The sequence below is a fragment of the Ptychodera flava genome, chromosome 12 (genome assembly GCF_041260155.1).
Source record: "Ptychodera flava strain L36383 chromosome 12, AS_Pfla_20210202, whole genome shotgun sequence".
NCBI classification, from domain to species: Eukaryota; Metazoa; Hemichordata; class Enteropneusta; family Ptychoderidae; genus Ptychodera; species Ptychodera flava.
The window spans coordinates 1,638,364-1,664,381 of NC_091939.1; the positions used below are offsets into that span (position 1 = coordinate 1,638,364).

Consider the following 26,018-nt stretch of genomic DNA (forward strand, 5'->3'; position numbering starts at 1 on the left):
ACTTCTAGCTAAATTCAACCCGTGAGTTACCCTTTCACTAGAAATGTTGGACACGGTTGATTCAATTGTGTTGATGTCAAACACTACAGCACGTGTCTGAGTTTGTATGTGTGTCACTTAAGATTTTAGTCCAATGTAAAAATTTGCTAAATGTCCTTCCCTTTGGTCTGTTAAGTAATTTGGGTAAGATCTAAATCTATTTAGTGGAGGTGGTGTGCATTAATGATGGCAATCTGCATAAGTATCAAGTTGTGGAATAGGCTATATGTATCAAGAATTACTGATTCAGAACTGAATTCGATGTGACTGTATGTGTCAGGCACTCATCTGTTACATTGTACAGCCTTATTTTGAAAGTTTTTTGTGTGGCTAACAGATTACAAGCTAATTTCAATATTTAATCAAATATTGTCATAAGGCCTAAAATCAAGATTTAATTGACAATATTTGTTTATACCTCTGAGGCAAGCTAGTCCTATACACATATGTACAGGTACATGAATGTCAATAGGAAACAAGAGAATTATACCTTTGACATAATTTGGTGAAATATCATTGTTTATACTTAATAAACTGGTTATGAAAATATCCAGATTGCTTCGTTGTGAAATATCTCATTTATATTATTTATCTTTATCAATATCAGCCATAAGTTGTGTTCATAAATTAATTACAATTATTCATGTACTAACAATAGTCTGTCCAGCAGATAAATAATGGTCAACATTTTTATGCTAAGGTTATATTTCATTTTTTAGCTCCGCTGTCAGTGACGCACAGCTTATCAAATAGGCTGATTTTCCGTCGTTGTCCTTCTTCGTCCGTCTTCTGTCGTCCATCAAGAATTGCCTTCTCCTCTAAAACTACAAGTCCGATTATTTTGAAATTTAATATGCAATTCACTTAGGGTAACCTCACATAAGTTTGTTCAAATCATGATGAAATTTGCATATTTGTATTTCGGGGGCATTTTTCCTGTTTTTGGTAAAAAAATCTTCTTCTCTAAAACCGCCTGTCAGATTTCTTTGAAATTTGATATGCAGTTTACTTAGGGTGGTGAAATTTGCATATTTATATTTTTAAGGCAATTTTTGTCGTTTTTGGTAAAAAATCTTTAAAATCTTCTTCAAAAAACTACCAGTCAGATAGCTTTGATATTTGGTACATAGGTCCCTAGGATGATCTATTTCAGATTTGTTCAAATTGTGCAGAAATATGCAAATTGCATTTTTAAGGCAATTTTGCCATTTTTCGTCAAAAAATGTGTTCTCAAAAAGTACTGGTCTGATAGCTTTATTTATTATTTATTTACACTTTTATTGAACGGCCGAGTTACTTGTACATTAGCTTTGAAATTTGATAAGCAGGTTTCTATAGATGAACTAAGTAATATATATTGAACTTCTGATGATTTGTAATTTTGTATTTTTGGGGCAATTTTGCCATTTTTGGTCAAAAAATGTTGTTATGTAGGTCATTTCCCCCCACACTCATCATGACCTGAGTTCAATTAGTCTAGAACATTCTCAAGGTCACTGCCCTTAATGACCTCACAACCTTGAATTCAATTAGTCATGTTTGGAATGTTCTGGAAAGTTGATTAGTTGTGTAAGAGAGATAATTTTAGAACAGTAATTAGCATGTCAATAAAAGTTCTAGATTGTTCTTATATGCCTTATAAAAGGGACGTGCTCAGCTTCCAGTCAGACTTTTGGGATCGTGTCTCTTGTGTGTTACTAAACTCCAGCAGTAGTCATTCTCAAGACTTTTCAAGACCTTCACTGCCAACGCTGGATTTATACTGTGGACTTTGTGCAGCTTCAAGCCTGCAAGGACTGTTCATTCATCCAACTGACTGTTACAACTCTGAGACTGGAGCTTTGCCGTCCCAGCTGAGATAAGTAGTCTGTACACTTTTAAAGCTTGTACTCTATCCCTGACTTAGCAATTAGTTTTATTTTCGTAATAAATTTTGTTTAAACGTTAACTGCTGAGTTCACCCTTTGTTCGTTTTCTCTGCACGTAACAAAATTGGGGGCTCGTCCGGGATACGAATATTTTGAGCCGTTTGACAACATTTTGCCTGCCTTTTCAAAACTACTGTATACTGTGAACTCAGCGAAATTCAATCATGGCGGAATTCAAGCCAGACGAATTTATGGATGACCTTGATCAGGACGCATTTGATTCCCTCAGAAAAGACAACCTCATAGCACTGGCAAATTTCCTTAAAGTAGATGTCAAAAGATCTATGCGCAAGCGAGAAATTCAATTCAAGATTGCAAAACATTTAGTTAATTCTGGCCATTTTGAAGAGTCTGCCTTAAAAGATTATGAGCCTGAGTCTTCCTTCGAACTCAAAAAATTAGAATTAGAAATTCAGGCAGATTTGGAGCTTAAAAAATTGGCATTAGAAAAAGAAAAAATACAAATGCAATTACAAATGAAAGAAAAAGAATTGCAAATGGAGGAAAGACAGAAAGAAAAAGAAAGGCAGGAAAGATTAGAAATGGAAGAAAGACAGAAAGAGAGGGAATTGGAAATGAAAGAAAAAGAATTGCAAATGGAAGAAAGACAAAGGGAGAAAGAAAGAGAGGAAAAGAAAAGGAAAGAGAATTAGCAGAACACCAACTGCAGTTAGAAATGAGACGTTTAGAGCTTAGAAAGTCAGGAAATTCTTCCCTTCAGACAATTTTGACATCACTAAGCATTTCAGGTTAGTTCCCCCTTTCCAAGAAAAGGATGTTGATAAATATTTTCTCCATTTTGAGAAAATTGCTCAGAGTCTGAATTGGCCTAAGGAGTCCTGGTCTATGCTTTTGCAGAGTGCTTTGGTGGGTAAAGCCAGAGAAATTTACATTCAGTTGTCAGTAGAGCAGGCTTCAGATTATGATTCTGTGAAGGAATTAATTCTCAAGGGTTATGAGTTGGTGCCTGAAGCTTACCGTCAGAAATTTAGGGATTGTGAGAAGGTGAAAGATCAAACTTACGTTGAATTTGCTCGAACAAAAGAACAACTGTTTGATCGTTGGTGTTCTTCGGAAAAGGTCAGTCAGAATTATGACAAATTACGACAACTTGTTTTGATTGAGGAATTTAAAAGGTGCATCCGGAGTGACATCAAGACGTTTATCAATGAACAAAAGGCAGATACATTAGAGGTTGCTGCACGTTTGGCCGATGATTATTCATTGACCCACAAATCGTCATTTCTCAGCAAACCATCCCAGTCCTTTTCCTACAGAAACAATGCAGGTAAATTTAACTCCTCCTTTTCATCCAAGAATTTTTCAAAGGACAGTAGAAAATCAAATGACAACAGTTCACAGAGTTCAAGTAACACTCCCACATCATCAGATCCCAAGTCTCAATCTCCTTCTGAAAAACAGTTTGGTACACTTTCTTGTAATTATTGTAAGAAAGACGGCCATTTAATGTCAGAGTGTTTCAAATTGAAAAGAAAACGTGAAGGTCAAAGTGGTCAAAGTGGATCTAAGCCAACCGGCTTTATTTCTTCATCAACTCAATTAGAGTCTAATAATGTGTGCAACACATTTTCTGAGGTTAAACCCCTCTTATCCCCAATTAATGAGGTCAAGGTCAATTCTTATCAAGATAGCATTATGGGTATTTTCGAACCATTTATTCATGATGGTTTTATATCACTTTCTAGTGATTTCTCTTCCGCTACCCCTGTCAAAATTTTAAGAGATACCGGGGCTTCCCAGTCTCTTTTGTTGGCAGATACCCTGCCGTTTTCTGAAAAGTCATTTTCAGGTTCTAAAGTTCTTATTAAGGGGGTAGATTGCAATGACTTATTCCTGTTCCTCTCCATAATGTCTATTTGTCTTCGGACTTTGTTTCTGGACCTGTGACTTTAGGTATTAGGCCTTTTTTGCCTTTTGAAGGGATTCACCTTCTTCTTGGAAACGACCTTGCTGGGGACAAGGTCATTACTAATCCACTTGTGACTGATAATCCTAGTTTAGATCAAAATCCAGAGCCAATAGAGGAAGACATTCCCGGCCTTTTCCCTTCATGTGCCATTACTCGAGCCATGTCAAAGAAAACTTCCGAGAATCAAAATACTCTCAAAAATAATGTCACAGATGTTGACTTAAATGACACCTTTCTCAGTCAGGTGTTTGACACGGAGCATTCCGTTATCCCTCGTGGATTTGAAACTTCCAGTAAAACTCCTGCTGACCAAAGTCAGACATTTTCTAGATCAAATCTCATTGCAGAACAACACAAAGACCCAGATATTTTGTCTTTGTTTGACAGGGTAGATGATGAAGGTAAAACTTCAGATAGCTCTGTTTCCTATTATACAAAATCTGGTATTCTCATGCGTAAATGGAGACCTCCAGATGTTTTTGTTGATGACGATTGGGCTATAAAACATCAAATTGTGGTTCCAAAGCCCTACCATGCTGAAATATTGCGCCTGGCCCATGAAACGCCCTGGGCTGGTCACTTAGGAGTCAGGAAAACTTATCATAAAATTCTCAGTCACTTTTATTGGCCTAATCTCAGGCAGGATGTAGCACATTTCTGTAAAACTTGTCACACATGTCAAATGGTAGGAAAGCCAAATCAGACCATTCCAAAGGCCCCTTTACAGCCAATTCCTGCATTTCAAGAACCATTTAGTAGGATACTAATAGACTGTGTTGGGCCCCTACCAAAACAAGATCAGGAAATGAGTACATGTTGACAATTATGTGTACATCAACCCGGTTCCCAGAAGCCATACCACTGAGAAACATAAAGACAAAGACTATAGTGAGAGCTCTAGTCAAATTTTTCACTTTATTCGGCCTCCCTAAATGTGTCCAGTCCGATCAAGGCTCCAACTTTATGTCTGGTATTTTTCAACAAGTAATGGATCAGCTAGGCATTAAACAGTATAGGTCATCCGCCTATCATCCAGAAAGTCAGGGTGCTCTTGAGCGATTTCATCAAACTTTGAAAAACATGATTAGGACCTACTGTTTTGACACAGAGAAGCAGTGGGATGAAGGAATTCATTTTCTGCTCTTTGCTGTTAGAGAGTCAATTCAAGAGTCTCTTGGTTTTAGCCCATTTGAGCTTGTATTTGGACATACAGTCCGTGGCCCACTTAAGCTCGTTAAAGAGAAATTCCTATCAGACGATGATGATTGTCTGAATATTTTGCAATATGTGTCAGATTTTCGTACAAAACTCTCTAAAGCATGTGAATTAGCCAGAGAAAATCTTGAGTCATCTCAGCAGTCAATGAAAACCAAATATGATAAAAGCACCTCAAAACGGAAGTTTGAACCAGGTCAAAAAGTTCTTGTTCTACTTCCAATTCCTGGCAAACCACTCCATGCTCGTTACTTTGGGCCATACCTAATTGATAAGAAATTGAGTGATTTAAATTACATCATAATAACACCTGACAGGCGAAAACAAAAACAGCTATGTCACATAAATATGCTTAAGCCATATTTGGATAGGGATAATCCTACTATAACTCAGCCTGTCAGTGCAGTCAGTTCAAACCATTATGAAGATAGTGATACTGAAACTGACTTGAGTGAAAATACTCTAAACTCAAAGCTGGGCTCGGTCAAGCTTCAGAACTCAGAAATCCTGGAGAAGCTGGAGTCTACAAAGTTGGCACACCTCCAGCCAGAACAACAACAACAGGTGAAAGAACTGCTCCACGATATAAACACCTGTTTCAAGATGTTCCAACGAGGACAAACGTCATCTATCACGACGTTGATGTTGGGGACAGTAAGCCTATAAAACAACATCCATACAGACTGAATCCAACAAAAGCGAAATATCTCCAGGAAGAAGTCAAATACCTGCTGGACAATGACTTTATTGAACCCAGTAAAAGTAACTGGAGTTCGCCGTGCATACTTGTTCCCAAATCAGATCACAGTTATCGTATGTGCACGGACTTTAGGAAGGTCAACACTTTAAAAAGACAGACACTTTCCCAATCCCGAGGATTGATGACTGCATCGACCGAGTGGGAAAAGCCAAGTATGTGACGAAATTTGACCTACTGAAGGGATTTTGGCAAGTCCCTTTGACGGATCGTGCTCGTGAAATATCCGCCTTTGTTACACCAGACGGATTGTTCCAGTACAAGGTGATGCCATTCGGAATGAAGAACTCTCCGGCAACGTTTCCAACGGATGATCAACGACGTCATATCCGGGCTAGACGGGTGTGCAGCCTACGTTGACGACGTCGTTCTGTATAGTGACACCTGGGAGGAACACATCAAGCTCATGCGGAAGTTCTTTGAGAGACTGAGCAAAGCAATGTTGACTGTCAACCTTGCCAAATCTGAGTTTGGCTGGGCGAGGGTGACTTACCTCGGACACACTGTAGGACAGGGTGAGGTAAAACCTGTTGATGCCAAAATCAGTGCCATTTCAAGTTTTCCATACCAAACTGCAAACGACAACTGATGCGCTTTCTCGGTATGGCTGGTTACTACAGAAAATTCTGTCCAAATTTCTCCACAATTACTGAGCCTTTGACTAACTTACTTAAAAAGAAAGTAAAGTTTGTTTGGTCAGAGCAATGCCAACAGGCATTTGATACACTTAAAGCCATACTGCAAAGTGCTCCAGTGTTGTCTGCACCAGATTTCACTTTGCCATTCAAATTAGCTGTGGATGCTAGTGATACGGCTGCTGGTGCTGTTTTATTGCAAGAGGATAGTCATGGTGTAGATCATCCTGTTTGCTATTTTTCACGCAAATTTAACAAATCCCAGAGAAACTACTCTACAATTGAAAAAGAGTGTTTATCTTTGATATTAGCTTTACAGCATTTTGAAGTTTATGTTACTTCTTCAAATCAGCCAATAGTGTTTATATTGATCACAACCCTCTTGTTTTTCTGCAGAAATTTAAAGGCAAAAATCAGAGATTGCTAAGATGGAGTTTAATGTTACAGGAGTTTAATCTTGACATTAGACATATCAAAGGCAGAGACAATTTAATTGCAGACTGTCTCTCTCGTATTTAGAAATTATTGTTGTTCACTTTCAAGAAATTTTATTGTTGTTCACTTTCAAGAAACTTTACTTTAGAGTAAAACAAAATTTGAGTACTTAAATCCTTTTCAAGATTACATTTGTAAAAGAAAGATTTTTCTTTGAAAAATTTTCTTTTTTTTTGAAGAGGCGGTGTGTTATGTAGGTCATTATCCCCACACTCATCATGACCTGAGTTGAATTAGTCTAGAACATTCTCAAGGTCACTGCCCTTAATGACCTCACAACCTTGAATTCAATTAGTCATGTTTGGAATGTTCTAGAAATTTAATTAGTTGTGTAAGAGAGATAATTTTAGAACAGTAATTAGCATGTCAATAAAAGTTCTAGATTGTTCTTATATGCCTTTATAAAAGGGACGTGCTCAGCTTCCAGTCAGACTTTTGGGATCGTGTTGTCTCTTGTGTGTTACTAAACTCCAGCAGTAGTCATTCTCAAGACTTTCAAGACCTTCACTGTCAACGCTGGATTTATACTGTGGACTTTGTGCAGCTTCAAGCCTGCAAGGACTGTTCATTCATCCAACTGACTGTTACAACTCTGAGACTGGAGCTTTGCCGTCCCAGCTGAGATAAGTAGTCTGTACACTTTTAAAGCTTGTACTCTATCCCTGACTTAGCAATTAGTTTTATTTTCGTAATAAATTTTGTTTAAACGTTAACTGCTGAGTTCACCCTTTTGTTCGTTTTCTCTGCACGTAACAATGTATATTTCCAAAACTGCTCATCTGATAGCTTTGAAATTTGGTATACAGGGTTTCTACAGATGAGCTAAATGATATTTATTGAAATTATGATGAAATCTGCAATTTTGTATTTTTTGGGTAATTTTTTTCAACTTTTGGACAAAAATGTGTTTCTCAAAAAGTACTGGTCTGATAGCTTTGAAATTTGGTATACAGGTTTCTACAGATGAACTTAGTAATATATATTGAATTTCTGATGAAATCTGTAATTTTGTATTTTTTGGGCAATTTTTGCCACTTTTTGTCAAAAAATGTATATTTCCAAAACTACCCATCTGATAGCTTTGAAATTTAGTGCTCAGGTTTCAACAGATAAACTAAATGATATTTATTGAAATTATGATGAAGTCTGCAATTTTGTATTTTAGGGGCAAGTTTTGCCATTTTAGGTCAGAAAATTTCATTTCAAAAAATTACTGGTCAGATAGGTGTGTTGACATGTTCTCAGGGATAATCCAATGTAATATATTCAAATTATGATGAAATCTTCAATAGTGTAGTTTTGCAGCTATTTTAGCCACTTTTTTCTGGCCATTAAAATGAGCTATCAAAGATTTTCACCTTCTTCATCAGCATGTGTCAAAAACAGTTATTCTCTACATAAACACAGCGGAGCTATATCGGCTGTTAGGTCGCTTGTTATCATCTTCTATTTTGCTTGTATTTTAAAAAATCAGTGGTATTTGATTTTACTAGTAGGTTGTATTAAGCGGTAGTAAGTAACACTACTTAAAGTTTTGTTGCTGTTTTTGCTGTTCTTGTTCTTGTTGGTGGTGAAAATGATGATGATGATGATGATGATGATGATGATGATTTTATACTGATGTTTCTGCTGCAAAATTAACCCCTCATTGTCTTTCTTACAGATATCATTTCCAGTTCAATTGCAACCTTCCATTGTCAAATGGACTGTGCCCGATGGAATGGTGCAATTGTATAGTAATGAAAGCCTAAACAAGCAGAAGATAAGTCACAAAGATCGTCATAACTGATAAACTGTGGGAATGGAAATTACTATGACAAGGGTAAATAATAAATACCGGTACAAAGTGATCAATACCAACCCTGATTGCCTTTAAATTGACGTTTTTAAGCTAACAATTCTCTAATGGTTCATGAGCTCAGAACCGCTGTAAATTATATATTTTTAGAAAGCCTAGATATAGGGAAATATTTTGGTTACCATAGTGTAACCATTGTTTAAATAACTATCACGTGACAGGTAATTTGCGTAGCCTTTCAAAAATCGGTTTTCCCTATGTTTTGTTTCAATGCTTTGAAATATGTGGCTGAAATTGGTGTGAGTGCAAGCTGTCTTAAGGATCTTTTATAGGTTTTCCCTATGTTTTGTTTCAATGCTTTGAAATATGTGGCTGAAATTGGTGTGAGTGCAAGCTGTCTTAAGGATCTTTTATAGTCTGTCTCTGAATTTTTTAAACCTTCTAAAACAATTTTGTGCCAGAAAAACTTCCTGGGCGGTGAATTTAACCCTAGTTGATTTCTTTAAAATTGAGCTCCAAAAAAACTTTGCCTTGCCTTGTGGCAGCATGCATTCCAGCAAGTTTGAGTCAGATATTTTGAAGTATTGAGACAAAACATAGGGAAAACCGAGTTTTTAAAGGTTATGAAAATACCTTTCACGTGATAGTTGTGTGAACAATGGTGACACTGTGGTTACCAAAATGTTCCCCTATATCTAGGCTTTCAGGTATAATTTACGGGGGTTCTGAACTTTTTAACCACCAGAGAATTGTTAGATTAAAAATGTTTATTGCTTGATTGCTTGTCTTGGAACCATAAACGAATGTATTGTGTGTGAAGAATTGTTTTCCTTTAAATTACTGTTAAAACTGACAACAGTTGGACAGTATTGTATGGTATTGCATAGACCAATATAGGAATGAACTGTTTATGCTAATTAGCATCTGTGATAATTTCTATCTACACAAATTTAACTGAATGTAGGGTTCGCAAAGTTCTCTCAGAAAATAGTTTATTTCTGATGCTGATGGAAAAAATAATCGTTAACTGTGCATGAGAAAACCTGTTTATCTTTTCAAATACTTGATATTTTTTTACTTTTCATTGTAGAGATATTCATTCCATTCATCAACTAGTTGGTTAATGATCATCCTGCAGGAAATATGCAAAACTTTATCACTCAATTTTGCCATTTGTTGTCAAAAAATATTATCCAAAAATCATCTTCCTAAAATCTCCTTGTCTGATTGCTCTCAATACAACTTTGTAGGGATGATACGACTCAGATTTGTTGAAATTATGATAAAACTTGCATACAAATTCTACCAGCAGTTGCAGCCATCACTGATGTTTGCTCCAGATATTTAAATATATCCCATGTACATGAGTATTTTTCTTAATTGTCACACCAGCCACATTTATTATCTAAATTTTCTTAGGTATCATATCAGCCGCTAGGTAGCTTGTTTTAATATTCCATGATATGTACATGTCCATTTTCAAAATGTCAATATGTGTTTATATTATGTGTTTCCTTTTTCATACAGGTATTCCCATAACATTAATAAAAATTGAATTTTCAAAAGTTTTGTGGAAATGTTCATTACTAATTTACCTGACATTTTGTACATTAATTAATTAACAGTCCACTTATATCCGATACATCGCCCCTGGAATCATGGTTTCATATAATGTAGGTCTGACAATATCAAGTTAACTGATGCTTTTACAGAAATTTCCTTCTTGTAACTTTTATAGCAGCAACCTCCTAAGTGCCTGGTGCCCGGATAGGGATCAAAGTGCATTTTACTTGATAATTAAATGATAGACTGTCAAAAACTCTGTTCCCGCATTTAATACAGGTATTTCACCCCTGATGGTCAAGAATCAATTTAGAATGTAAACTATAAGGTACGGCCTGCATAAGTAGAATTGTTTTTAATTACCGGTAGTGACTTAGTGCACCATTTGTCAGGCTGTGGTTACACCAACAGAATTTTCATTTCTATTTTGCAACTGCTTTGATGTACGTAAAATTTGTACAGTCTGTCAACATAATGTCAACACGTATAGTAATTAGTTCAGAGACCAGCTCTGGAACTGTTAGTTTTTGCTCACCTTCCTTCATTCTTTCTTTCTTTCTTTCTTTCTTTCTTTCTCTCTCTATTTCCGGTATTACTATCATAGAACATGCTATACACAAATTTACCTTAATTACCCAGAATGCATTGCGGCACTTTTATGACGTCATCGCTCAGCTCAGACGGGTTTTACGGGCATTTCTTGTTTGTTTATTTATTTATTTTTATTTTGCATTGCTCAACTATCATATTGCGTTCAGCTATTAATAATTCTAGCTTTCTTACGCTTTGTTTTTGTTGCTTTTTTATTTTATTTTTCTCAAAATACGCGCCGAACGTGGCGCTATACTGTTTCGCCCGAATGCTAATGAGATAACAATGGCGGCGGTACGATCGCTTCGCTCGCATAGAGAGAGAAAAGTAGGCTTTCCGTAAGTTTACAAGCGCGGCTGGGCACATCGTGTACCTAGGCAAGGTGGGTGTGCTCGAAAACGAAGATCAATGCAAAATTTGGATTCAAAATTGGCTGTTTTGGCGGAGAAACTGCCCGCCGTATTTTTGAGGAGCCACCAGCGTTTTTTCCTATATCAGTCTGTGAGGCAGTTTAACGCCAGTAACACAGCCCTGCCATGCAGAGCTAGGCATTCATAGTGAACTGTCTGTCACCGCACCGGCATGCGTTGGCTGCACGTAAAAGCAACTCAACTTTCCAAGATCAAACGGTCAGTATCTTGTGAAAACAGCAACATAGCAATGAAATTGTTTTAGTCTGTGCTTTTAATCAAATGAAAATGCATGTGGCCTTGGTTTTCAATTTCAATGGCCTAGGTCCGATGTTTCCTCTTGTCTGATCATTGTCGTAAACCACGCGCCTCTTTACGGCAACAACTCAGCGCTGCCCGTCAAGCGATTGATTTTTGCGTAGGTCAGAGGGCGAAAATTATTGCTCTCTGGCTCGCGAGAATGTCGTCTGATATACATTTCCGTGCGTTGTCGCCCCCGTATCTGTTGCATTTTACCGTACATGTAGGCATTTGTAATCTGTGTACTGTAATTCCCCGGACTGCCTTGCTTTTAGTTGTATTATGGTGTTTACTGCTATCAGCCCTGAACTATAGGTACGTGCTTGAATATTAAAATCCAAAGCACTCTTTCATTCTGCACCTATCTTTGTCACACATTCTCTTGTTTCTTCCGCTGCTCTGGTCTCTGGAACTTCGCTTTTGCTTGCAAATGCTAGTTAGAATTAAGTTGTCTACAATAGATTTAATTCTTCTCACCAATGGCTGAAGTTGATGAGCTTTTAATACTGATATTTTATACGTTAAACAATTTTATATATCTAAGCATCTACAATAATAGGTATTCAAAAACATTCACCCTACATATATGTACTCCTTTTTTAATTGAGAAATTCAGTGAAGATAGAGATAAATTCCACTGATAATTTAATTGTCAGTATTTCCAAGATGTCAGCATACTATGGTGACTATAAAATGAAATGGACTTCAGTCAGCTTGAGTCAACACATAAACATTGTCTAATATATAGAGATATATTGAAGTTATTGATGTACATAATCATAAATGAAGTCATGAAGTTTTTAGAGTGAGGTGATCTAATGATCTGGATGTAACGTGACAATGAAATTGTTTTTTAGCTTACATTTCATGATATAAATTGTTCTTATGTTTATACCTGCACACATTTCGACGCAACTGCTTTGGGTTAATCATGGTCCCTTCACAAGGAGGGACCATGGGTTAATTAGGGGCGCCCTCTATGTTGAGTATACAGTGTTGCTGTAGTAATGAAAGCCCTATCCAGCAGATTTTGATTCATAAGGATCTCTTTAACTCTGATAAGATATGGGAATGAAATTTATGAAGATGAGGAAAAATAAGTAATTACAAAGCGATCAATTAACCTACATGTACCCTTGTTGCATTTATAGATGTATGTTGTGTTTGACGAAGTGTTTTCCTCTTTTCCTCCTGCTGTTATCTGATAATAATATTTCATAATTTCATGGACCAATATAGGAATTGACTGCCAATATAGTCCGTGCAAAAAGCAAGTATGATAATTCTTAATATTCAACGTAGTAAAGTTCCAAAAACAATAATTGTTTTGGTGCTGATGGTAAAAATCTGTCAATTACAATAAAATTATGAATGCTTGTTGACTATTTGAAATCCTTGAGCAAAATATTACATTAAGTATCATAGGATCACTTAATTTGAATTTAGGGATGATTTACTGATCTTCTGCATTTTTCGATGTATTTCTTTCAGTTTCATGGCCATCAATCAGCTGTAACAAACTGTACCAGTGGCTAATTTCTCCATCACAGCATTCAAATCTATGAAGTTCCACAGTCACTGATAATGTTATAATTCTGTCCAGATTTAATTTCATTTCACAAGTGGTGTTGCAATATATTAAAGCTGCATTGACAAGTGGAATAAAAGTATTAAGTGTACTTTTAGTTCATTACCAGAAATTGTTAAAACATGGGTTTGAAATTTTTGAGAGAAATATTTTAAGACCCATCTTATACCGAAGAAATAAATGCATTAAATGCATCAGAAGTGATAGAAATGGTAAACATGCCAACTCAAAAGTTTATTGTCTTCAAAAGATCCAAGAGGTTGGATGTCAAAGTTGTGCAATGGAAAGATTTTAAAATTAAAATTAAATTTCAGATCCTGAATTTCCATTGTCTATAGAATAGAACTGCATTCCAAAAACTACTATTGCATAATAAGTCGGCATGTTCTCCAATGCTCTACCTATCCTGACCTCAATTATATCTCTGACTGAATTAAGTTTCTGAAACAAACTCGGCAACAATTATACACTATGTTTACTCGAGGATCTATGGTTTACTAGATTAAAATATATGGTGGTTTCACTGGGATTCGAACTCACAACGCATCTAATCACCTAGCAGAGAAGCCACAGACAAAACCGCTCGGCCAAATCCCCAATCTAAAAAAAATGGTTCAATAACCAGGCTAAGGTGTTACAGTTTTTCTGACTGACTGTGACCCCTCCACACGCTGTACCTTCAAAGTGCTCAGATGGAAAACAAACTACATTGTACTCGGTAAATGTAATATATTGTCCCAATCCAGTAGGGGATGTTTGACCTCCTATGGTATCCAACAGTCATGATGTAAGCTTACCAGTATACGAAGGAAGCTTGTGATTAACAAAAAAAGTTACTGTGGTTTCAGTAAATTCCATGATGCCAAATATAAAGTTCTCTGGTTCCATAGGCTGCATTATTATTTATACTATGCAACTGATTTTACGTAAAGAAATGTATCATGGTTTAAATGCATGAATTTTAAATAATGATTATAAAGACGTTTGTGTCTTCACATAAGCACTGCAACAAAATTAAATGACTCATTCAATTAAAGGGCTTTCCCTCAATTTTTTATGCAATGGATAACTTTACACAGGATATTTAGAATGATATTTTGTCAATATATTTCATGTAGACAGCAAATATGTGATTTTATGGTACTTGAAACTAACTTCATCAGGCGCACTTCAGTCATTGCATAAATTGTAAAATTCATTTGATGCTATGGTTGTACACACGAATGGATTCTTTGATTGCTAACCCCAGTGTGATCAAAATGAACATGGCAGTTCAAAGTTTAAGAGAGTCCTGAAAATTATCTAGTTAGCTGTCATGATTTTGCTTTATATTAGTTGATTTTTTTACATTTTATGACATATTCTACATTGTTAGTAAGTTAGCTGTCATGATTCATTACGGGAAGGCTCCATTAACTTAGGAATACCCTACTTCCCTAGAGGATCAATTTCACAGACCTGCCTTTCCTACAATGGCACTACAATAGCACCAGCGGGATTAGATAAACATAACAATGGAACATTCACACCTTGGGGATTAAAAGTCTTCTGTTTGTCACCCGAGTTGCTCAGGCAAGGACTCGGGTTTCAGGTACCATGCAAGTTAATGCAGTCGTCCCCTAATGTTTGCTTTATATTAGTTGATTTTTTTACATTTTATGACATTCTACATTGTTAGTTAGTTAGCTGTCATGAATTTTGCCTTATATTAGTTGATTTTTTTTACATTTTATGACATACATTGTATTTTACATTGTTGTTTGTTTGTTGTGCAACGCCAACATGCAAAGTGTTGTTGCCCTAATCCAGTGCCCTGGAATGTAGATCAGACTATCAATTGTACTGTTTTCAAATTTTGTGGTCAACGGTAAGTTCAGAAACTCAGATATCATTGACTGCATAGATTTAACAAAATTTAAAGAAGTAGGCATTGGCAAAATTCCAAGTCTATATTTATGAATGCATTAGCTTTTGAAACACTGTTAAAAAGGTGTGGTTTAGCAATTCATTTTGTTATGACACAATGTATCAAACGTCAGACACTTTTCGGGTCTAAATGAAACCTATGGTACTTACTCTTGATTGTGTAATCGTCCAAGAAGTGCAAATCTTCAAGAGAATCTATGGATCCGTGCACAGGTAAACCAAGTTTCAAAAGAATGTAGAGTGTAATTTAGGTCACACTTCCGTCTTTGATGAGGTCAAAGGTGTAACTATCACATGATCCACTGTGTGCCTATGTGTCTTACCTTTGTCATGCCAAACTCTTCAGTACGTGCAAATTATAAGCTTAGCATTCAATATGAATTAAGCAATACAGAGCTGTACAATACTGTGGGTGTTAAAAATTGGTCATTTATGAAGCACCATTGCAATGGTGTCAATATCTTGTCAGCCCTTTAGGGACTGGTCAGTTTCTTCGGCCTGGGGGGGGGCCGGTGGATTCATGGGGGGGGTCACCCTGTTTTTGACTTTGGTGATAGGGGGGGTCACCATGTTTTTGAAATGCCCAATAGGGGGGGTCAGTGTGTTTTTGAATTTCGACACAGGCTCATCATTGCCTAAAATGCATCGTGTCAGCCACAAATTTCATCCAGTTGCATTTTTCGGCGCGCCCTTTGGGCGCGTAACTTTAATAATCAGACATATTTTTCAGCACGCCCAACTTTAACATATCAGGCATACATATATGCATACATATATCAGAGATATATGTATGTTCAATATTTTTCAGCGTGCTCTTTGAGCGCATTACTTTAATATATCAGACATTTTTCAGCATATACCCTTCCTGTGCATTACTTTAATATACAAGACATATATATCAGAGATATCAGGATGTTTCATATTTTTCTCCGCGCCCTTCGGGCGCCATACTTTAATAAATCAGAGATATATGCCAGAGATATCTTGATGTTTGCTAAGTGAAAGTGTTCTATTATGAAATCTGCATTTCATATGAAAAGCATGACAAATTCCTGATACTTTTCTGTTCTCTCTATGAGAATTCAGTATGAGAAAGCAACATGCACAAATATCAATGTTACAAGAAAAGGTCATCTCAGACTCTGCACACATCAGATTTGGCTAAAATGCCTCTCTATTGTTCCTCAGGAGATTTAATTGGATGGCTGGCAAGTCTTAACACCCATCAAAGTTCTTGATTTACTGCTTTTTCCTGTTTGATATTAATGATTGACATCCATTTCTGTACAACAGTTCAGGACATCTGGTTAAGCATAGAAAGTGTGAAATACATTCACAGCTCATTCAAAATGTACTGTATTCAAACTTTAAGATTGACACATTGAAATTCCTATCTTACAACTGACATGCCAACAATTTCATTAAAACACAAAATGACTTAAAATATAAATGTATGTAAAATATAACATATATATTTACATATATATATATATATATATATATATATATATATATATATATATTACATTATTATATTATTACATATTACAGTTGTCGCGTGCGGGGGGGGGGGGTCACCCTGTTTTCAAAATTTGGAATAGGGGGGGTCACCCTGTTTTCAAAATTTGGAATAGGGGGGTCAGCCACTTTTTGACGTCGGCAAAAAATAATCCCCCGGCCCCCCCCCCCAGGCCGAAGAAACTGACCAGTCCCTTAGGTGTTAATGTGTTAGTCTGGTTCCCTGACCCATTTCCCTGGTAGAGGGCGTGGGGAAATATAGGGTCAGGTACCGGGTAGCAATCTTGAACAGAATTTTGTTCAAGATGGCGGAGGTTAGTCACCTGACAGAACATGCTACAACAAATATGGCTACTACCATGAAAACGCCGGTCAAAATTCGACTGGATCAGAATTATTTTCGAACACTGGTATCCGAACAAAAAACATTGGCACACGAGACGGGAAACATAAACTGAAAAGATTTATCCAGAAGTACGGGGAAATAGAGGTGATTGAAGGCTGGTTGTGTGCAGCAGTACTTGTGGCGTGTATCGAACGAACTAGGGACGATTCAGAATTTACTTCCAGGGGGAGGGTGGAGGATTTTCTATTTTCTCGGTGATTTTTTCCATGGCCCCCCAGTAAATTATAGAAAAAATCTATGGCCCCCCCCCCCTCATCTTTCCTGGTTTTTTTCATGGCCCCCCCCCCTAATATATACATGCATGCTTATATGGTACATTATAGACATATCTAGTCTAACAAGTTGCAGGAACTGTAGGGCCTAGTGGACATTAATCGATGATATAACAAATCATTTCAGGGTTATGTGACTATAAAAGAATGATTTGCAGGGACTGCAAGTGGCACACTTTTGGAAAGGGTAGCAATAAACATATCTGGTTGTAAATTTCTAAAGAAAAGTTAATTACTAAATATGAATACTTTTTTCGTTATGTCTCACTGATACATATGATGCACATAAAGACAAGCAAAGATGTCAGTTAGAAATGGTGAACAGAAAATCAGGGAGCAGATAATTGGCAAAGTGATATATATCTTGAAGTTATTGATGGTATATCATTTGCAGATATCCAGATTTTCTGGAAAGTGAGATGTACATGTACATGCACACGTTCAGCATACATTTTCATTTGATGATGCTGAATATTTGCAGACTCACGGTGAAAGTTTTAAACATTAGGAATTAAAATTGGTGAAAGCCAACTTGTTTTTAATTTTCTCTTTTTTTTCTAATTTGGTTATCATAAAACCAAGTAGCTGCCACTGAAAGCAAAAATGCTGAGGAATACTTTAGAACATTTCTTGGACAAAACACCTTATCCAAAACATGAATTCACATTTTATTCTGCTCATTCCATTCACAATCCAATGTTCATATTAAAATGCAGACAACCCTGTGCAAGTCAAAATTCACATTTTGTCAGCAGTATTTTTCAAAATTGACAGAGCATGCATATTTCAAATTTTTTTAACAAACTTTAATTTTAAATAGTCATGATGCGCATGTTTTCAGAAGACACGAAACAATAAATGTTAATTTGTTTTTTTGCCTTTTCTGCCAGCCGCCACTGTGAAATCTTTGATTATACATATCAGAATGAATGGGACACATAAGTATTAGCATCAATACACAATGTGTAAGCCTATCCACATTTCTCCTAGCCTCATACACACTGAGATCACTTCTTGGACTACAGCAAATTTCTTGTGTACACAATATTTCAACAATCCGACACCATAGCATTGGCGCAGTGCCACATGATCTTCTGGATGCACATACAGGATTATTGGAAAATCAACCCTTTTGTAAATTTTTCACCATATATTTTTGACAGTAATACATAATATTTTTATTTTCAACATTAAAAAACTATTCGCTGAAAAGCACCTTGAAGATGAGACGGCCATAAATTTATTTTCAAAAAGTTTATAGTAGATGTAAGCACTGTAAAAAGTTATGTAGAACATTTAAAAAAATTAGAAAGGGTAAAATTGATGAGAATGAAACATAGAAAAAGGAGCAGAAAAGAAGAGTAGCAGTAGCAGTAGTTTACTCAAAGGATGAAGTGGGTGTATATTTGGGGTAAAAAACCTCAATTTTTGTATTAATGATAAAAATTTATTTAAGTCAAAATCTAGACAGTATTTTCTGAAATGTAATATTTCACTTGAAAGGAGAGTATTCATGTAGAAAAAACAACTATTTTATTTGGCATTATCCATCCTCATTTTAAAATTGTAGGGGTTTAAAGACTGACACTCTAATAATTGATTAAAATCATGATCAGCAAAATTAAAATGCCTCTTATTCAAAATGCCTCTTATTAAAAATGTAAGAGCTTTATTGCCAAACAAAACCAATTGATATAGTTGTTGTGTTATATAGCATTTAAAAAACATAATGTGAAATTTCAGAAAATTTGACCCAGCCGGAGTGGAGTTAAATTCTTTGGAAATTTTGAAATTGGGAGGCAAAAGAAGCCAAGAAATCGGGTGATTTGCATACATTTGCATAAATTAACACTTCTTTATCATGCAACTTTCAACTGCTTTACAAGCTACAAGGTAAACCCAACCTTAAAAAGACATTTGCTGTAATTTTTAGCATTTGTTCAATGTTCATCTCTGTGTATCAGCATTTGTTTGTTATTCTGTCACTACATAGAACACCCAATGCTGTATTTAGCAACATACCAGTGTGAACATAAATGACCATTGTTATTGTTGATAAATGAATTCTAGTCTGGACTTGATCTGAGATCTCTTTTCAACAAAAACAACCCTGACTGTTCACTGTATGGTTTGTATTGACATGCTAAATACTGGACATTTCATAACGCTTCAGGGAGGAGAACAAGATACTGCTATAGATGCATAAAACAAACCACTGTGAATATTACCGAATTTGGCAGCTAAAGGAGTTTAACTAAACATGTTGAGTTTATCTGTCACCCAGGTAGCGTCTATGGTTCTCTTTTGTAGAGATCAGAAATTCTGGGCAAATATAGAATTGATGTTTTTTTTCCTTGGCCCCCCCTAAAAGATTGTGGTATTTTGTCTGGCCCCCCCTAAATTTTCTTGGGAAAAATGGGTGCCCCCCCCCTTAAAATCCTCCACCCCCCTGGAAGTAAATTCTGAATCGTCCCTAGGGTCACTGAGGTCATCGCCAACTGTGGTGTGACCCCAATGACCCTAGCACGTTCGATACACGCCACAAGTACCGCTGCGATATCACAGCTAATTGAAAGCAAACTTTGTTGGAACTGTGAACGACGATTGATTTTGATGGATAGAATGGTGTCCGAATTTCGTGAAAAATGCCAGGCATCATGTCGACGTTCTAAAAGTATCAAGAGGTGTGCTAAATCACAGTGGCTAAATCATGGAGGTAGAAAGTCTTTCTTTCTACCTCCACGGCTTTGTGGTACAAACAGGAAGTTGGTGTCAAGTGAGCCTGAAAGTGCGAAACCCAAGAAACATGAGAAAAAGTGACAAGTGTTACTTTCATCCAATCACAGCTTGTTTTATTTTAACCCAATAGCGTCCATGTTTACATTAGCCGATACCTGACCCTATATTTCCCCACGCCCTCTACCGGGGAAATGGGTCAGGGAACCAGACTAGGAGTTAATGTGTAAGCATTCATGGATGCGTGATATTTGTATGGTGCACGTATCTATTTGTATAATGATTCACATAAAGGTATTTGTGCGCCTCTTGCATATTCTCCAGGATTATTATAAATTGTCTTTTTATAGTACTGTGCAATTTCCAATGTCAGACGTTAAGCTATGCATTCTGGGTAATTACTTCCTTGTGCAGAGATTTCAAGCTTCACCCAACAGCTCCCTCACAGTTAACGTTTATTTCAAGTGTAAAAGAGTGTCCCTTTACATTATTTTTTGTATCCAGAGTACCTCTATACAATCTCTAAGCAATACGAAAGAATGCTATAAGCTCTGGGGAGTTAATTCAATACAGCTAAATTTAATGAAAGTTGGTTACAAGTGTATACAATAACTTAAAAAATCAATTAAACAGTTGTTAAGGCCATACTCATACGGTGTACCATCTTTTATTTTTTCTGTAACGAGGCCATAAAAATATACCTCCACGCACTTTGCCAACACCAAGATCATAAAGTTGACTAAAATATGACTTTTTAAAATATTGGACCGCAAAAGATCACATTTCACAAGCAGCTCTTTATACACTACACAATACGTGTGTGGTACGGACACTCCGGGGGGAACATATTGTTGCTGTATAATAATTTATTTAATAATATGCAAAATCTTTCCCCCCACTGGGACAATGATAGATGCAAGTCATCAATATTTCAAAGTCCTACATTTAGTGTAGTACCTTTCTTTCATTACCTGTACTGATCTTCATCATGCAAATGTACCAAAGGGGCAAATTGACGTGCTCTGTTTTGTTTTTCTTGTGATATCAAGAAACACGGAATACTTGCATAAAGTCGTGTTCAAATAATGGCGGTAAAAACAGCAAAAGTGTGAAAACTTACTCCTTTGCTGAATGCAAACGGATGATTTTGATTGTGATCTCTAGACATTTTCTTTTTCATTCTGGCTTGCTTTCCTATGACAAATAAAAAAAAATGTCACAATGTTAGGGAAACCTTCTCTTCTTTTCTATATGAAAGGCGCTGCCAATTAACATAAATTAATGACAAATGCTTGCACTAGATCCAAGCATTATTCTTGGTGAGAATATGCTAGAACTTAATTTTATCGTACACATCGTAAAACATTATATAGATTATTTACTTGTATATGCTGGCATGCAGAGTTTAGGTTGTGCACAGCAGACTGGTGTTTCAGCATGTTTCAAGACGTCAAGCAATTGTGTAAAATACTTTGTTTTATACCATTCAAAGATGATGACATAAGCTCACACTACATATCATAATGTTGCGAAAAGGCAGAATCCCCTCTGGGTCATGAGGAATTAAAAACTGAAGGACTGGTTATAATATAAAATACACTGTGATTTGTATTTTAATTTAAAAGGAATATTTTATTATGGAATTGTTTATTTCAATATTACATCAGTTATAATGAAAAGATATAAATAGATTGTTATATTCTGACTGACTTGTTTTCATTCTCCATGAAATTAAAGAAGTTCAATGCTCAAATATTATGACGTTAAATGTCATTTGGCTCTGAAGTTAAGGACCAGAGACTTAGTTATATCTTCTTTCCTCCATTACGTGACCCTCGACTAGAATTTACGACATGACTTTTTAAAAAGAAGATTTTAAATTAATTCTATCTTCCTTGCTCTTGTAACAGTAAAAAATCGAACTCCCAATCGATGAAATGGCCAGAAATAAAAGTAAAATCAAAACAAGTCGGTTATCATACAGAGAGATTTCTTATCATAATAGCGATAGCTAACAGATTTGTAGTATTTAATGAAAGTTTTCAGCCAGGGTTCAAGGTTATGGCTTGTTGGTTAAGGTGAATCTCTGGAAGCTCAAGAGCTTAAATGGTTTCAGTAAAATGTTTGATAGGTTGTAACAAAGAAAGAAATTTCGTGTAACATATAATATGAATAAATGTGTCTATTAGTACATTGGTATGAAATTTTGACGCAAGCCAGATTTTTCGCTACAGCAATGGTATTTTGACATATTTTTGCCTGTCTCCAAGTACATCATTACAGGGTTACACGGGTTATCAATTTCTTTTGAAACAAATCCGGGCCAAACCGAAAGATTTCCCCACATTAACATACTATTAAAGCTATCTGTGGAAAAGCAGCTATCTGTGGGCGGTGTAGCGTGCGTCGCTATGCGGGTCATCAAAAGGTCAACCCCGCCACGGATAGTTGCGGGCCAACTGGCAGTGAAAATAGGTCAATTACGACGACACAACTTATGTCGGAACTTTGAACGGCAAAATAATTCAGTAACATGACCTATACCTGCCTGAAGTGTAAATGCTAGTATGATGGATGCCTTTAAGGCAGCCCTCTGGTGTTACTAGCTGGCCTCTTTGTGCCCTCTTTTTCCCGTTGATGATACACCAGAATTCTGGTCCTTCAACGTATTTATTCAGATTCAGATTCAGATACCTGCCTGAAGTCTAATTATTGCTCATTCCCTAACTCCTTTCGTGAACAAAATCTCTGGTTCGTTTACGTAATTCGGCTAATTTTCAAAGGAGTACAAGATTTTTACACTGACCTGCCGTCACGCCACAGTTCGATTAGGCATTATATTGATTTTTCCTATAATTATCATAACAAATGATTATGAATATTAATAAAATGTGAATGTTACAGAATATTAACTTTTTTACAAACAATGTCGTCTACTTTGTGTAAATGCCGTCTGGAAACTCCCTTGTTGTGATAATTATGATTATTAATAAATTATGATTATAATTAATAAAATCATATTTTACACATTGTAACCTGCTTATGTGAACAACCCCCTGGAAACCCTTATATAGTTTCACAATCTATGCCAAAATACACAAGTGACACCATTGCCCAGGTTCAGTCTACGGCGAGAGTCACCATTGCACAGTACAATAAATTAACCACAATTCTCTTCGATTTGTATCCTTGAAGGTTACTTTTCTTATAACTTCTTTTAGTTCTGTATGCAAGCAATAATGTGCAGCATCAGAATAATTGATAAATAGTATCAAATAAAACATTCTGTGAAAGTTTCCAAATAACCATTAAACAACCATGGGAGTCACGTTTTGTAGGTACTACAAATGCCATACTTTTTAGGCAGCAAGTTATGACGAATTGAAGGGGTAATCATGTGAGAAAACTTAGAATGCAAATTTCATTTATCATTTCCATTCGAAAAAAACAATATCCTTTTATTTCAAAAAACAGGTGCAACTAGTCTCCCTAATTTCCATTACATTATTCTTTATGGCTAAGGACACAATTAGTGGAAAGTTTTACAAAAATGCTATCCCGTCTCTCAATCTTGATTATTTTCCAAATCCTTTAAAATGAGAATTGGGAAGAATGGTGTCCTTCAAAGTATGGTTTCAGAATTTTTACAAGTAGTCTATGATTTTTTTTACACATGGGAGACCTGGTAGACTTCTCTAGGGAATCTCTTAGAATACAAATCGCAATGAATCATGGGAAATCTGCAGTATTGTGCATTGCCCAGGTTCAGTCTACGGCGAGAGTTACTACACAGTGTATATAATGAGTAGGTAGCCAGCTCCATTCGACAGTTAACTGACATACCCATGAATTACCTCCGTTTTCTTCACTTCTGCATGTTGATTCTCAAAATTTCTCCCGGGGTTGGCAAGTCCATAAATCGGCCATCAAACCTAACCAGTTTTGATCAATCAGATGGAAAATTTGCGAAGTTTAATATATCGCCAAAAAAATGGTGCAGTCTTCGCGAAATCGACAGCATCCGGGATCTTTTAGGGCCGTTTGCGAAATTTGAATGCAGCCGCCAAGCGGGCCGAGGACGGAGCCATGATTTAACGTTATCAGATATGCTGACATAATTGATCGTACGGCCAATGAACGCTCGTGACCTTTTTCACACATGAAAATTACACTTACACCGTTCGATTACTTCATGGTCTGTCCAAGGATGGAGGTGCCTCCACGGTCCAAGCTATGTATATATGGTCACAAACGGGTGACGGGTTGCAGATGCGTTTGCTTATGATACATGTACATACCCGGTGGACCTAGTGAAAATATGTCAAGTTCTAGCGGCTTGGCGAGGAGACCTCAAAACAGCGTACGTACGTACAAACACGCAGTCACCTTCCAATTGAACTTGTGATTTTCAGAGATTTACAACGAAAATATAGGCAGCGTTGACTCTCGTCTATTTTGCCGCCCAACAAAATAAATGCAGTCATTGACATGTTTTACAGACAAAGCACAGACAATGTACCTTGAAATCGACATCTTTTTTATTGGAAAGGCGTACGCGTGCTAGCGTTACCAGGACCTGTTACTTTTTCATGAATATGTTAGACAAATATATCCACGTCTTGCAAAAAATCTTGAGAAAAAGTTAAATTTTAATAATATTATCAATAGCTTTACAGAGCTTCCGTTTACGCAAAATTCTGCGTATTTCAAGCATATTACTTTAAAGTACGCAAAGTAAAATGACGTCTGCGTATATCCGATACGCATTAAAAAGCACAGTCTCTGCAACAAAGACATGAGCACACGTAGTTTCTCTCCAATATGAAGTTTATCCAGGACCAAAAATAAATTGTTTGCTGATAAAAATGTTCATAATTTGCAATATAAATAAGAGTTTATGCCGGTCTGCAAACTTATTCCAGAATATTGAAAGTTGGCCATAATTGCAGCCGTGATTCAAGTCTCATCTGTTCCGTGTGAGCGCGTGGGTTCAGTAACAGGTCGATTAGGCATTATATTTGTGATGATTTTTCCTATTATTATCAAAACAAATGATTATAAATATTAATAAATTATTAATATGAATGTTACAGAATATTAAAACTTTTTTACAAACAATGTCGTCTACTTTGTGTAAATGCCGTCTGGAAACTGCATTGTTGTGATAATTATGATTATTAATAAATTACGATTATGATTAATAAAATCACATTTTACACATTGTAACCTTCTTATGTGAACAATCCTCTGGAAACCCTTATATAGTTTCACAATCTATGCCAAAATATACAAGTGACACCATTGCCCAGGTTCAGTCTACGGCGAGAGTTACTACACAGTGTATGTAATGATGTAGTAACTCTCGCCGTAGACGAGTTCTTTGGTGTGTTCAGCTGGTGTGTTCAGTCCAAAGAAACAGTTCGTAAGTGTAGGTAATATTAATTGACTCTGCATCTAGCTGCCTTCTCATCATATCGATGAAATACTTTCAAGGGACGAGTTAGTATTTTCCAGTGAGCAAAAAGTAAAATTTGTGGTGCATTAATAAATACTGCCGATATATGTTGGCCAGTCGACTCCACTGAAGGCAGAAAAATAACACTGCAATGCAGGGCTCGAAATTAACTTTTTCCCCTGGTAGTCAACTTAGGCTACCATTTTCTGAAGTTGGTAGCCCAATGACGATGGCTGGTAGCCCGTGCATATTTTATTTAGGGATATTATTTTTCATTAACCAGACAAGAAAAAGCAATTTTTCAAGATTCTGCCCATGAAGTGAATTTTCTAGTCATTTGATGTGAATACTTACACACTTATTACCCAAAGGAAACAGGTATAAGCCCCCCCCCCCCCCCCCCCTCAAAAAAATGATTCTGGTTCTTGACATTCAGCAAAAGTGATGCGGCGGCGC

At 36.4% G+C, this 26,018-nt stretch overlaps 1 protein-coding gene across 1 annotated transcript in view; it reads right to left on the bottom strand.

Moving 5' to 3' along the window:
• Positions 1-15,443, bottom strand: part of LOC139144678 (uncharacterized) — a 41,076-nt gene extending 25,633 nt beyond the window's left edge. Inside the window, exon 1 of the mRNA XM_070715403.1 lies at positions 15,326-15,443. The gene's annotated coding sequence lies outside the window, so the exon portion shown is untranslated. The remainder of the gene's footprint in view (positions 1-15,325) is intronic.
• Positions 15,444-26,018: the final 10,575 nt, after the last annotated feature.